Here is a 16,058-nt window from a genome sequence, read left to right on the forward strand (position 1 = left end):
TGCATTACAATGGCTTATTGGACTCTTCCAAGGGTTTGGATAGTTCGGTCGGTTATTGTAGGCATCAGGTACATCAATCACTTGGTAATCGTTGTGGTCACACATTGACTATGCTTTCATGACTGCACTGTCAATAAATTATAATAAATATTTGATTATTATTATAATGGTGTTTTTATGCACTGTGTGCTTTTATGATGTGTCCAGTCAGCCTTTCTGGGCATCTTGGTTATATATATATTATATATCATTGTCCTTATATACTGTAGATAATCAAGTCTCACACAACAAAAGCCCAATTATGTGAATAAAAAACTGAGTTGTCTCATCAGATGCCGATATCGCTGAACTTTACAGTTTATTGAGTGGTTCAATTTGATAAAAAGACCAATTTACATGCGCTGTGGCATTTCCCTCCAGCATTTTTGTGCAAATGATAAATGCAGCTTTGCACACATTTTTCAGTTAATAAATACTTTATTTACTAGCCAGAAGTATTGTGCACATTCAACAATCTTGCCTTTGGAGAACATTGAATAAGTCCCCGTGCCTTACTTCATTTGTCCTCGAAATTACTCTAAATAATCATGTTGAGTATGATTTACTTGCTGATCATTACATTATATTACACTTGCATGATAAATTCATAAATAAAAAAAAACAATATCCGTACTTGAATACACAGGTCTGTGAATTAGGTTTCAGATATAGAAATTTACAGTCACTAATTTTGGCAAACTTTGATATGCAGACAAGACAATGAAGAATGTGCTACTTGTATTCTATGTTGGATATGGTTGCATGAAGTGTTAAAGAATAAAGATGTTTGTATCTGGTGTTCTGTAAAGATGCAAAATATTATTATTATTAATAAGAATAATCATAATATTATATGCTATATAAGGCCGCGAGCATGGTCAGCGCTTAGGCACAATTTTTTTTTCGTTTAAGCGCCCATGGGAGCGGAGGGCCGGTCACGTGAGCGGTTTGCCCAATGAGGGCGAACCAGCTCTGTGACGTCACTGGCCCGCCCACCGACACGCCCCCGGACGGCGAGCGCACTATGGCCAGGAAAAGCACACGCTTTCCCTCAGCCTCCGCGTGCCTCCGCATGGCTGAAGTCTCTATGGACTCAGCATTAGATACGTTATTCCAATAACCAACAAAAGTGTAAAGTTAAAGGAGCAATCCATGCAATATCCTACATGCGTGTTTTTTTTATAAATCAGTTCTGTAGTATTAGCTAAAACTTACAACCTTTTTTTTTTATTCAATTCAATGCCATTTTAATGAGTTTTAATATAATGAGCATCCTTTGATTTCTATAGCAGGTTTTAACACACTTCCCCAGCACTGCAAGATATTTGCAACAACACTTTCCTGTTTGATAATTTGTTGCCAATATTCTCAGCAGTTTGAGCTACAAACTGTAACAATAGATAATGTTACCTTAGTAATATAAGAATACATTGTAGCTGCTGAGTTACACTGACTGAAGGATTGATTGAATCTGAAAGGCAGCCATTTAATGACTCTTTGACAAAGCGTTTCGGCGTGAAATGCGTCAGAGGATCCGCCAGAACTCCACTACTATGCTCCAATAAATCTTCTTAGTCACATTTTCAGCCTTTGCATTTTTTCATTTTGGCGGTGCACCGTTTCTTTCTCCTGTGGGAGGAGTATCATCGATTGGCAGCTTAGATCATTTTTTTCAATAAAGGTAATCAAATGCTGCATATATTAAAACAATTTTTTTTTTTAAAGTGCTGCTTGGATTGCCTCTTTAAATGGCACTGCAGTGTTACAGATTTAAATTCAATTGCAGCAGTAACATTTTAAATGGTAAGCACATAAAGTGAATTATTTACAGCCATGCCTTAGTAAAATAATTTACAGGTGTAATTATTTACACTGCTTTTTTTTTTTTACTTTTGAAACGCACTATTTTCTTCTTTGAGGCCATTGAAGAGAACTCTTTATATCAATTTTCCAGGCTGGCAGCCAAATAGATATCATACCATACTGTATATGGCTGTAAGTAGTCCCTTGCTCTTTTTAAACTGAGGAACAAAACTCGTTCTGCCTGCCCATAGACAGCTGGTAATTGAGCTTCAAACAAATGTCATGGTTTTCTGACAAAACCTACAAATTGCTTTTGCTAATGTAGATGATGTAACACAATTATGGACAGTAAATATGTAATCCTAAAATCTGAGATAAAAATAATAATACTGTGTATATTTCATTTTTCACCTATGTACAGTATGTAGGTGAAAAGAGGATAATCTTGTAATGATTTATTAAGGCTCTTCCTACCTATCATAGAAAGTTCTGCAGAGTACACAAACTTAACTATTTGAAAAAGAGTCCTAGGAGAGGGTGGCAAAGAGTGGTGGGTAAGTTCTTTAGCCTTGGCAGAAGGAGAGGAAGGCACAAAGTGCCGGCAGACGCTGCTAGCCGACAAATTCTTTTGACAAGAGACCTGAATTAAAATGCATGGCACTGGGAAAAAAACAGATTAGCCATGGAGGTGGGGTGGATCAAGAATCCTGGAATGTGTGAGGGAACACTTGTAGAAGGAGACACAGTTGGGAACGCCGTGGGCAGGCATATAGCAAGGGGCAATAGGGATAGAAGAAGGAAGGGTATTGCCAGGGGTAGACACGAGGGAACACCACAACGGTTTTTAATGTTACATGCGAGGGAGCAGGCATAGCAGGAAGCATGCCAAAACAAAAGAAGCATAAGCCACACAGTCAGATAAATGCTACATAGAAACTAAGCTTTGGAGTGCACAATGCAGAAACATTTCAGAGCTGGGCTGGGTACAAATTATGTGCAACTGAAAAGCATGGGTTCAAGGCTAGCTTCTGATTTTCCATACAGCAAAGAAGACTGATAATGATTTTTACATTTGCAATCACACAGCTAGAAAACATACTTTTGTAAATAAATATAAGCCGTGTATTTTTTTGTAAAAATAAAAAGAAGAGGTGCCAATACTCATAATAGAAGTTGAAAAAAAAAATACACACACTAACCCCCCTTTCCCCAATACACATAAAATAACACCCTCCTTCCCCCAATACATGTAATAACCCTGTTCCCAAAGACATACAATAACACACCATTACCCCAATACACATAATAATCTTCCCCGAAGACATACAATAACCCCCTAATGTAACCATTAAACTGACTTTCCTAAACAAATCTAACAATGCAAATAGCAATGGTTTGTCTGCTTTCATTTTTGTGGAAATGAGTTAGAATTTATATTTCTTAGTGATCAATCCAGTGTTTTCTTTGCTGTCTCGCCTTGTCCTTATCAGAGGGGCAATAAAGATAAGGGGAGGGGAGAGAGGGAACTCGGAATGTGTGCTACTAGCACCAGCTGATCTCACAATTACATCAATCAAACCCCTCCCAAGTATCATTTAAAAAAAAAACATATTTAAAAATACATTTATATAAGATTTGCGTAAAAAATGCATCAATCCTGCAGATTAGACCTCCTAAACATGTCAGGGGAATTAGCTCACTTTGGTCCTAGGAGGAATTGCCCCTTCAAAGGCAGAGATCGGCTGTGATTAATTCATTAGCCTGCAGCAGTGAGGTGGACTAAAAACCTGAACTGGTATTACTATTCCCCCACACTGCAAAAACAGGCTACAGCCTTCCAATTACTTTGCTGCAATATACTGTATCTGTTCCATTTTTCAGAAGAGACACTAAAGTGGTAGTAAAGATGAGCAAAAATTGAGTTTGAAATAGTAATACTGTAAAATCTTGGTAATGTAAGATAATGCATTTATTTTCACTAAACACTATGATCCCTATTAGATGTGCAATATCAGATTACTGCATTGCACATTTTTTGTGTATACTGTTGTAGCCATGGCTGGTTTCTGGCTACCAGTCTGCCCTTCTCCTGGCAGTAAGCCTGGTAAACGCAGGCCTGCCAGGACTGATCTTGGATTTTCCCCACCCCTAGCAGCTTCAGTGAGTCAGAGGGGAGGCGGTGCAACTAGGCCTATGTGTCCAATCAGGGACTCAGACCAACTTCCTGCTTTTCCTGTACTTAAGAGGCTGCATTACCAAAGTTATTCAGTTTTGTCTCTAACCTTGAGAGAGGCTGGACTACCCCAACAACTGTGCAGGGCTCTGCTAGTTTGTACTGCCTCCCCTTTGGGGAGTGGAGTGGGAGACTATACATCTTACTTCACCAGGGCGTAAGGGAAGAGCTAGGACTGCTTCAGGTGCCCTTGGCTTGGAGTGAAGGTCCCGGGTACATCCTGAGGGTGACGGCCCTAAGAACTGCCTGCTGCTGTGAATGCTGTAAAGATCTGCAGTGTGCCAATAAAGTGTGTTCCTGTTTTACTATACCTTCCTGCCGGAGACTGCAATCTATCAGGGGAAGGGTAAAGAAGATCTCCTGTAGGGATTGTCCTCTACATCCCTGGGGTCTGCAAGAGATGGAGGCGTTGTCACCGTGAGTACGAATCAGTTATTACTCCAGAAGCCTATTCTGACCTCCTCTACAACAATGCAGGAGACTCAGATCTACTGTGAGCCAGCAGGTATGCACCACCACACACCATGTAGCGGTGAAATCTCCCAGAGGGGGGGGGGGGGAATATTTATTACACTGTTAATTTGAGAAATGTTCATTTGGCTGGTTTATATATTGCATATATTTTCTATTCCATTATCATAATGGACATACAGTGAGTACCAGGTAAACTACAACTCCCATGAACCTCTATTTTTAGCATGTGCATTTGTACACAAATCTAGGTGGTGTACTTTGACCTGCCCATGCAGCAATTGATGACATATCCTGTTATACTAAATAACCTCTCTTTGGGAAGAGGTGAAGCCAATGAAAAACCTGATAGTCTGTTTGCCCCTCCCATGACACCTGAAGGTCACAGGCTGACAAGAAGAGAGAGCAGTTTGTAGGAGACAGAAGAGTGACAACTTTTGAAGGTGCTCTCTGGAGCCCAGTTAGCCCAATTATACACTGAATTTACCCAGTAGGTGGTTACTGCATTCATTACAGGAGTACACAGTGATGAAAGTGCCTTCAGATTAGAAAAAGTATAAAGTTAGTCTTGGGACAAATCCCAAGTAGGTCTAACCCATATGGTTAGCTTTGCGTTAATAGTTCAGGTAAACACTGTAGTAAGTGAGGAATAAGCTAGGTTACATACCAGAAGAGGACCTGGGCATCCATCCACCATGAGGATCTGCATCAAGGGGAAGGATCACTGAGGTTCTTGAGGATCCAGATCTCCAGCTTCCAGATTAAGCCAGTAATAGATACTGTACCAAGGACTGCTGGATCTATTATGTGAGTTAGAGTGAGGATCCTGCAACTTTTATTAAGTTTGTTAGGGAATCAGGTGGGTAACCCAGTAAAGATTGTACCTTACAAAGCCTGGGATAAGATAATGTATACTAATATTGTATTTTTCCAAACTGCTTCATAACTTAGACCTTACCACTGTGACGTCTCACTCATTTGTGCATTCTTTACTTTGTTTGGTACAAGCTTATAATTATTTCCTAATGAAAGAGATATCTAGTGTGCATTTCATGATATTTATCATTATAGTGCACATTAGTCATATATGTTAAAATAAATCAAAGATAATCTAAATTATGCTACAACTGTTAAAAAGGGAGAACAGACCTTAAAAGGACTAGATGCAGTCACATTATTTCAGTGCACTCATGTATTGTTAGTTGGAACTAAAATTTGAACACAGCGCTGCTTTAATTCACCATTAGAAAGGCAATTAAGACGATATATGGTATCTGTTCTAGAAAATAGTCATATTATGTTGTGTAGATTAAAAAGTAGTAATGAACTAAAGAGTTGTTTTTTTAATCAAAAATAAAGACCAGGATAAAAAAAATACAAGTTATTATTCCTCCCCTTGTTAAATTCATTTTTTCCCCTAGAAATGTTCTACTTCTGTTGCCCTATGGCTAAAATTGCATGGTAACCTTATATAGCAGGGTCCCTCCCCCGGTCCACGGTTCCCCCGCTTACCTCCGCTACAGCGGGGGAACGTGCAGAGTGTTGCGGCAGCATGTGGCAGGCGACCCAGTCACCGGAGGCATCGGTGGCTCCCGTAGCAAGGCGCCACCATCTTGGAGTCGATCGCGCATGCGCAATGTAGGTTCTATGTTGCGGCGACCATCTTGGTGCACCTTGCGCATGCGCAGAGAGGTACACAGAGGCAGCCATTACACCTATGGGCTCCACAGAGACTACAACACCCAGCAGCCACTGGGGCTGCTAGATCACATGGCGTGAAACAGCCAATCTGACTGCAGCAATCCCCTGCGACCAGGATAGATACATTTGGCGCGCTGTGAGCCACGCCAGTCGGAGCTGCGACATCAGAGGGTAAGGGTGCAGAGACCCCCTGTTAGGCCCCAGCTAGGCCCCGACTCCCCTATTAAGTTTGTGGTTGCTACAGGGACAGGCCCTTAGGGACGCTTCCCCATTTAGCACTCAGAGTGTCAAGGGCACAGAAGGACGCTTCGCAGTAGTTACGGCCTGTGGTCTGGGACCAGACCACCTCCGCAAGGCATAGAGACTACCTTCATGGGGATGTTATCCATCTCGGAATTCCCCCCACGTGGAGGGGGACGCCATTGCGGACAATGTCGCTGGATCAGCGGATCCCTTATCTTCAGTCAGTGATACCAGGTGCTGGAGCACCTGGAAGGTATACCAACATTCCACAAGTGCACCAACAGTAACACGCGGGTGTGGGCAGCGCTGTCACACACACTTTGGGTGGGTTGACTCTGTGGACACCAGGGTGGTTGGGTGCCTAGGGGAACCTCAGTACTTTGGGGTAAACCCTTCCAGGGTGTGGACACGGTGTTGGGGGCATGGGGTGGGGGTACAGCCCTGCAAGGCCTGAGTGATTCTGTATTATCATTATTATTACACTTTCCGTAAAACTTGTTATACTATACCAGTGTGTATTACTTATCTATTGTCCTGAACGGGGTTATCCAACACTGTTAGGATCCCGCGCAGGTGGAGGAGCTGTCACCAGATGGATTAGGTACACCCCAGGCTCCCAGCAATGGAGGTTCAGGCCTCCTGTGAGTCACAGATAACGCACCACACACAACGTAGCCACCATATATCCCAGGGGCTGGGGGAAAGTGCACTACACTTATTGTTGTTAAAGTCTGAAACCATTAGATCTGTAATAATTAGAGCCTGGACAAATGACTATAGTATGCACTCTAACTCACCTGCAATATCTGTTCACAGGTTCAAATACCAGCGAGGCTGACTCATGCTTTTATCCTTCATAGGTGGACAAAATAAATACTAGTGGAACCAAGCTAAAATTGTATTTGTAAAGCACTTGAGAGGAGAGTGCTATATAAAAACATTATGATTAAGACAATAAAAAGATTTATTGTACTGTGTCCGATTACCATATCCTCAGAGAAATTTAACAAGATTGTTAGAACATTGGTTTGTAAAAATGTTGGCTTGATACAATAATGTAATATATGGTCCCATAAAGAGAACATTGTGCTGCAGTTAACGCATTGATGTAATACAAATTGTTTATCAGTCAAGAAATGCCAGCATATATTGCCCTTTTTTATGTTATGCATAAGTTTGCTTATATCCTTCCATAAATCTACGCTGAACAGGTAAATTAGACAATGTGCTTCCCTAAAATGTGTTCTTATCACAACAATGCTATCCAAATAATTTTAATACTAGAGCACAACAGAGTTTTTTGTTTTTACTCATAATTAAGCAGAACTTGTGCATTATACAGTACAGTACTTGTGCAAGCTCAAGAGACCAAAGTAGAATTTTGGAAGAGATAGGGATGCATCCCAACAATAAAAGATTTGCTTGTTACAGGGAAATAATTGGGACACTTTATTTATTTATTTTTGCTTTGACTATTAAGAAAGTTATGCTTCTTAACAATAAGATTTTGGAGAACATTGTACTGAGAAGATGCAGGTTTTGGTCTTCCATCCCTCTCTTTGATTTATAGAGCTTGTGATGATGATGAACTAATTTTTTAAGTATTCAAATGTAGCATTTAGCTTTTTTTTTACACTTTATTATCCCCCAGTGAATGTCTATTACAACAAACCTGTTAATGGCGATCTTTCTGGGAGGAAACATATGCATGATAGGCCACTGAATGTTACTCTCCCTGGCTCTTCCCTTCATAATAGAGTACATTGATTTTATTTCTTCAATTTCTGATACAGTAGGTGATTGTTGTTTTGAATTGAATACAACAATCTAAATGTAGCGGGGTCCCCATATCTTGCCCCTAGGTCGAGTATCCGTTCCGATGCTCCGGGGCAGGCGACGACCGTTTTTAAAGCCAGAGCGCATGCACGAGACTTGGCACATGCGCAGTACACGATGAGTGCGGCGGCTATCTTGCAGGTGGTGCCGCAGGGTATGGTGCGCAAGCGCAGGACATGGCCAATGCCTCAGCCATCTTGTAGGTGGTGCCGCAAGGAGAATTCGCATGAGCGAGAGACAGGAACCGGAAGAGAGGAAGAGGATATCCTTCGCGGGACTAAAGCCCGCAAGGCAGTCGAGACAGAGGCAGCAACCTGGAAGGTAGCATCCAGGGAGCAGTGCTCCCATGGATTAGGCCTAGATCGAGCCCCTGGGCCCCAGCTAGGCCCTGAGCCACCACAGCGGAGTGTTGCAGGGAAGCCTCAGATCGGGACTCTTCCCCTTTAGTACTATAGTAGTACTGCTGCGCTGGTGACCGGACAGCCATGCGGCGCACTGCGGCTTGGGACCAGGCCACAGCATCCTGAGACATTGTGTGAGATGCTCCGGCTGGAGCTCACACTGAGAGGAGGATCAGGACCCTTAGGAGAGAGAGGATTTGTGTTGGAGGCCCCACTATGTGGGAACCGCTCCAACCCATCGTGCCAAGCAGCACCTGGGTTCAGGCAGGTACCCAATGTGCACCTACATCTAAGGGGGGTAGCGCTACCTCACATTGGGTGGGATTGCTGGGACAGGACACCAGGGGTCATTGGTGCCATGGCACCCTCAGTACTTTGGGGGAAACACCATGTGTTGGGTCACTGTGTTATATTGTGGGTACCGTTTATTGTGTTATCTGTGTTTAGCGTGTGTACAATAAAGCTTAGTTATATACATGTGTGGTGTGTTACATCAGTACTGTATATTGGTTTGTGTGAGGGGTTATCCCGCCAATGCTGGGGTCCCTCATGGGTGGAGGCGCTGCACACAAAGAGAAAGAGCTCACCCCAGGCTCCCAGAGGCGGAGGCCAAGGCCGCCTGTGAACAACAGGTACAGCAGCACATGTAGTTGCCCGCATAGTTCCCTTAGGCATAGGGAAAGGGAGCTACATTTGGAGGCACTGCTGAGATTCAGACCTGTGGTGCCCAAAATTAGTACAACCAAATTATGTCGTTGATCCTATCATTAATGTCCTAGCGGGAGGTCTATGAATGGGCGTTGAAAAGCTATGTACCACCCTAACAGGTGCTCGCCATTGGACAAGATCCCACCAGCACCTCCTCTTATGACATCTGTTTAGTACTGGGGCAGTTCCCAGGCCTACAGGCTGCCAATGTCCTTATCCGCTAAACAGACCCAGAAAAGGTATTGTACGCAGTGCTATCTACCAGTGGGACCGACTTAACGGAAGAAGGCGGTCTTCTCACCTTATGGTTCCATGGAGCGCTGGATAGCATCTGCCCCATAATCTATCCGGAAATACCCGTGAAAATGGAGCCCTCTAGTCACACCTCTGATATGCAGGAGCTTCCGATGGTTATGTCTTCACCTTCCCCAGGAAGCCCTGCAGGAGCAAAGCCAGTGCCGCATCCAGTCGCAGCTGACGATCTGGTCAGAGCAGTCACAGTTCCCGCCGCTCGGATGGAGTTCAGATGCTTACAGAAGCCATACAACAAGAGCAAGTCATCTCAGGCACAACATTATCGTAAGTTGAAAGCTTTTTCAGGGGTAAGACCCACGCCAGTTGGAGAAGAGACATTCGAAGCCTGAAGGACTACACCTTGCAGGACTACACTGGAGGAATGGTCTTGCACTGTAGCTGTTAAAAGGCAGCGGATAATGGAGTGCCTAAAACCCCCTCACCTCTACGAAGGTGAGAATGCAAGGCACGGTTGCTTTGTTTGAATTTCATGGATTGTGTGCAACTAAATGCAATGAAATGAATGAATTGTAATGTGTACAGTAATGTGCTACAGTGTCAATTTCAGGTGTTTTCTGCATTCACCTGCACTCGCGTCTTAAGGCGGTACGGTTGTAAGAAATCACGCGCCATGATATGGGTATTCCGAGGTATACAACGTGAGAAGTGTGCGAATAACGGCCGCTAAATCTGTAAGCGGCCTTATTATGTTGGAGTGAATTCTTTCAAACTTGTCTCCACCCATGTACAGTATATAGGTACTACAGAAGTACCAAGATAACAGCTGTCTAGTTTCCAGTACATGACATTTGATGGTTGGAAATGGATTGCACATTACCATCCTTTACTTTCCCCATCATTCCTCTCTCCCTTTGTGCTTCTTGATTAACAACAAATGTATGCAACTGGTACTTGGTCTCCTAAAGCTTCCAGCAGCAGGGTAAACAGAATCACTAGATTTAATGCAAATGCTACCAATACTCCTATTTGCCAATACTCCTATACGCTTTACTCTTGTAATCTTATTATCCATCGCCAATTGAACTCCAGTTTTCCTACACTCTCTCCAAGTATGATTCCAAAATATATTACATTGTACATTTGTTTTACCTTATTTACTTGTGTAACCCATAAAATCACCCCCCCCCCAATCGCAGATAGGGTGTGTGTGAGGGGATGTATATGCATTACCCAGTGTGATGCTTTACCTGTTAGGCTCACAGGAGGCATAAGCCTCCACCACGGAGAGCCTGGGGCACGTATAACAATATGAGTAACCTCGTACTTGGTGCAGCGCCTCCACCTGCGATGGCTCCCACCAGAGGGGGAGTGGTTCCTCGCAGGACAATATATATATCACTCCACACACAGTATGTAAAACAACCAATGGCTTTACTCTTGCAACCATAAGCTTCATATATCAACAGGTGTTCCTCCCTAGAGGAGACACTAACTACTGCATCTCGCAGGACGCTACCTCCACCTCCACCGGGTGATCCCACTCCGTGTCCAGTAACCCCACCCAATATGTCCCCCACCCTCAAGTGAGATATGTATGTGTGACTGCGCAGCCACTATGTCCTGTATGAATAGGTGGTATAGTTGGTGCACTTGTTGGTTACCTGCCGAGCACTCCAGTTCCCGGGCCTGCCAAGGAACTTCACAAAGGATCCTGATGATGGCTGAATACAGGAACTACCATCCGGGGCGATCCCACCCGGATGGCTGCTGCAGCGACAGCGAAGGTCTGAGCCAAAACCTCTGGAGCGACGCTGGGTCCCTAACTGGCTCTGGATAGTAAGGGGCAGGGTCCCTAACCTGGGGCCTGTCCCTGACACAACTCACACTACCTGGTGGCTCAGGGCTTTCTGGGGCCTCGGGGGCTGCTGGCCTAGTGCAGGGAGTCACTGACTCCTGCACCCTACCTCCTTCCCCTAGCTTCTCCTGGCGCCGACTGACCCTCTCCTCAAAACCCCACGAAATGTATCTTTTCCTTGCAGGGCAATCCTCCAGCCCTATTGGCCACTGTGAGACACCTGGTGCCTTCCACCCTTAGCCTCCTGGGAATTGTAGTCCCGTGGAGGCTATTCCTATATTGGGGCCGCGTGCGTGATTCTACTGCGCATGCGTGACTCCCTAATGACCGCCGCAACTCCCTGGCCTCATCCATGCATGTGCGATCACGCCGCATGCGCGCGCAACCACAATGGCTCGGGCCCCCACCTTTGGAAGCAGCCGGCGGGTCCGTTGCTAGCTCCGGCGGCACCCGCGACTGCGCTGCCACAAAGGAGGGGGGTCTCTAGGAGCCTCCGGGGACCGAGGCTACACTCTCTCCCTGGTGAAATCCCAACGACCTCGCTTGGGTAGCAGACATAACCATGTACAAACATTATATAATAGAAATGCAGTACATAGAATATACAACGTTTCACATGTGCATTGTGTGACTTGGTACACCTCATAACAATCACAGTAGTACCTGAGGCCAGCTGAGGGTTTGCTGTTTGCTTAGACCAATTGTGGGGTGCCCCTAACTGATAATGTGGGGGTAACTCACTTTGACTTTTGTGAGCCTCTGTCGGAATAATCTCTTGGAGATCATGCTCTGGGGTAACAGTCACTGGGTCCATGCTACTACCTCCCCCCGGTGGGAGGAATAGCACAGTGTCTCGTGGCCAGACCTTTACCCAGCCATCCGCATCGCACATGCGGTATACCGGCAGGCCCGGTCCTTTTCCTCTCTCCACCACATGATGAATAAAGCGCTCCATGTTGCGCATGAAGAAGGCAATAGTTACCAGAGTGGTCACAGCACAGTCTTTGTTGGCTCCATCAGTCACTTCTGAAGTGATGTTTTCGGGGTACCTCACGAGCTCAGGGTCTTGGGACAGACAAACTTGGTGTTCCTTTGCATAGAAATAGGCACCGAGCAGGGCCTCTTCCCCGGATATCTCCATCACATCCTGCAGGGAGTGAAGGTTTGGTGCCTCACCGTTGCATTGACTCACGGTGGCCAACAGGTCCTCGGGGACGCTGTCAGTTTCCACCCCGGCTGTCTTGGGACCTGTCCCCGGCACTTCTGGGACAGTCCATTCACTTTCTGCAAACTCGGGAGCTTTGGATCCCAGTCCTGGGACCATTTGGGTTGGAGCACACGGGCTCACACTCAGGTCATGAGCCTCAGTTAGGGCCTTTTCCACGGCCGCCTCCATCAGAGCCTGTGGGGAGCAAGGATGTTCCTCACCACTCCGCTGGCTTGCGATGAGTTCCTCCTCCTCTGGTCCCTCCGACACACTGGGAGTCGCCACGGCTGTGTGACTCTTCCGCGGCGCCGGCCGCACCAGCGCTTGCTGCCAAGGGATGTCGCTGTGCAGCGGGCCCACAACAGGGTCTGCAACAGATGCTTCAGCTTCCCTTGGGTGGTCCGCTGGCTGGCGCATCACCACGGCTGGTTGTTGATCGCTGAAATCACTAAGAGAGGATGGGGGTAGAGACACCTTACCCTGTGACTTCGGACTCTGAGGGTGGAACCGAATCTAGAACCGGGGTGCACAGGCCCCTGGAACATCTGCTACAGCCCACTGACTCGGTGCGACCACCGCGTTGCAGCTGTCCATTTTGGGCAATGTAGCTTGAAACTTTTGTGGTTCAAGAGCCGAGTCTAGAACCGTGGTTATAGCACGTGGAGCCTCCGAATATTCCATGGTTGAGGTAGAGGGGTTAACGGCATCTTCCTCTGCGGGTTCTGGCTCTGGGACCGACTCTGGAACCGGATCTGGAACCACGGTTAGAGTGCAAGAGTCCTCCGAAACGTCTGTGAGGGGGATAGGTTGGTTACCTGGATTTACCGGTCCAGTATGGAAGTCGATCGCTTCTTCCTTGGCGGGTTCCGTAGGCCGCAGCAGCACAGGCTTCAGGAACTGTGCTCCACAGCAGGTACACTTGGGTCCCCAGGTCAATTTGCCACCTGGGAAGTCACATTGGTTACAGACACATCGTATGCATCCCTCATCATCCACTTCTGCCACCTGATATTCGTCTGGTAGCTTAAAGGGGTCAAAATCCATGCCACCAGACAATGTCAAGTCCTTTTGTACACATGGGCACAACAGAAAGGATACGTCCCCTCCCTTTCCTCTCCAGACTCCATCCAACTGAGGATGCTGTTTGCGGCAGCTTTTACCTTTCTTACGGGGAACAGAAGCTACTGACTGGGGATCACTGTGCTTCCTCCCCCTGGTGGAATCCAAAGGAGGGACACATTCTATCAAGGAGTGGTTCTGTCTCTGTGCTGAGCCACTCACATCGCAGGGGCGGGGCTCGGGTTTTCCCGCCAGACCCGGACAAGTTTCTGCAACCATTCCGTCTAGGCCCAGGATTTCCTTTAGGGACTCTAGAAGGGCACTCCCCTACTCATGAGCAGGAACATTCCCCAATGCCTCCACTTGACTATACAGCTCCCGAATCGTACTGGCCCAGGCAAGGACCTCATGTCCGGACTTTACAACCATGATGGATGATTTGCCAAAAAATAGAATAGGGCACCCCAGGTCTGATCTTAGCAGCGCCTCCAAATTTAACCCATATTCCCCCCCCCCCCCCAATCGCAGATAGGGTGTATGTGAGGAGATCTATATGCATTACCTAGTGTGGTGCTTTACCTGTCAGGCTCACAGGAGGCCTAAGCCTCCGCCACGGAGAGCCTGGGGCACGTATAACAATATGAGTAACCTCGTACTTGGTGCAGCGCCTCCACCTGCGATGGCTCCCACCAGAGGCGGAGTGATTCCTCACAGGACAATATATATATCACTCCACACACAGTATGTAAAACAACCAATGACTTTACTCTTGCAACCATAAGCTTCATATATCAATAGGTGTCCCTCCCTAGAGGAAACACTAACTACTGCGTCTCGCAGGACGCTATCTCCACCCCGTGTCCAGTAACCCCACCCAATATGTCCCCCACCCTCAAGTGAGATACGTATGTGTGACTGCGCAGCCACTATGTTCTGTATGAATAGGTGGTATAGTTGGTGCACTTGTTGGTTACCTGCCGAGCACACCAGTGCCCGGACCTGCTAAGGAACGCGCGACTTCCTAATGGCCGCCGCAACTCCCTGGCCTCATCCGCGCATGCGCAATCACGCCGCATGTGCGCGCAACCACAATGGCGGCCCCTGCCTGCCGGGTGCGCCGCCGAGCCTCCTAAGGCTCGGAACGCTCCCTGCTCCGGCCCCCACCTTTGGAAGCAGCCGGCGGGTCCGTTGCTGGCTCCGGCGGCACCCGCGACCACGCTGCCACAAAGGAGGGGGGTCTCTAGGAGCCGCCGGGAACCGGGGCTACACTTGCGTTTTTGATGTCACACTTTGATCCTGACCTGGAGAAAATATACTATTATTTTGAACACCTTATGCAGTATTGAAATGTAAGCAAAACTGGTGCATGCGTATAAGTACATTTCATATTTGAAATGGTATGCTCTAGAGTTTCATTGCATTGCACTTAACCTGCATGTAAAGTCTTCAAATGTTAGTATACTCAAGGTTTCAGCATCACAAAAGTCTATATTTAACATCTGACTAAAATGCTTTCTGATCTTGAAAATTCATTTGATACATGTTAATGTGAATCTAAGAAACCCTACATTATGAAATCCTACTGTCTGAGAACCATCATGATTGCTGCAACTCTGCATTTTATATCACAACATATTCAACATCAATTACCTTATTACCCAATACACAGGGCGTTAATATCTCAATCCTAGAAATAAAACTCAATATGTAATCTGTAACTTGCGTTTATTACTCTGAACAATTTAAAGTCATTTATCAGGCTTCCTGAATAAAAACTAAAACTTGAGCAATATTATAAATAATATCTGTAAACTATCAATCTATCTTCTTGACGAGAACATTCAAAAATGACACCTGAAAAGAATTCCAATTGATTATAAAGTGAATAGTTGACTCGCTGTTATTATGATGCATGATACATTATGTCAGTAATTCCTGAGTATCAATCAATATCAGACGATTCCTGAAGGGATAAGAGAGATAACCTTATTTGTTTTTCTTCATATGCAAATAAGATTTCTGGAGGGTAATCAAATCTGTACGTTGTCTATTTTGACTAACAAATATGCAACTAAATCTCATCTGGTGTTTTTTTCTTAATCAGTTGTGCCATGTCCCCACAATTCCACGATTTGATGCAATTTTGTCCTAGCAAAAGAGGCAAAGCCCTCTTCTCTCTATTCAGGGTGAAGAGGAAGCATGAGCAGCCTCGAGTACAATTGTGACTGTTTTTTCAGCCAAACTGCA

Source organism: Ascaphus truei, chromosome 1, assembly GCF_040206685.1.
Source record: "Ascaphus truei isolate aAscTru1 chromosome 1, aAscTru1.hap1, whole genome shotgun sequence".
Taxonomy (NCBI): Eukaryota; Metazoa; Chordata; class Amphibia; order Anura; family Ascaphidae; genus Ascaphus; species Ascaphus truei.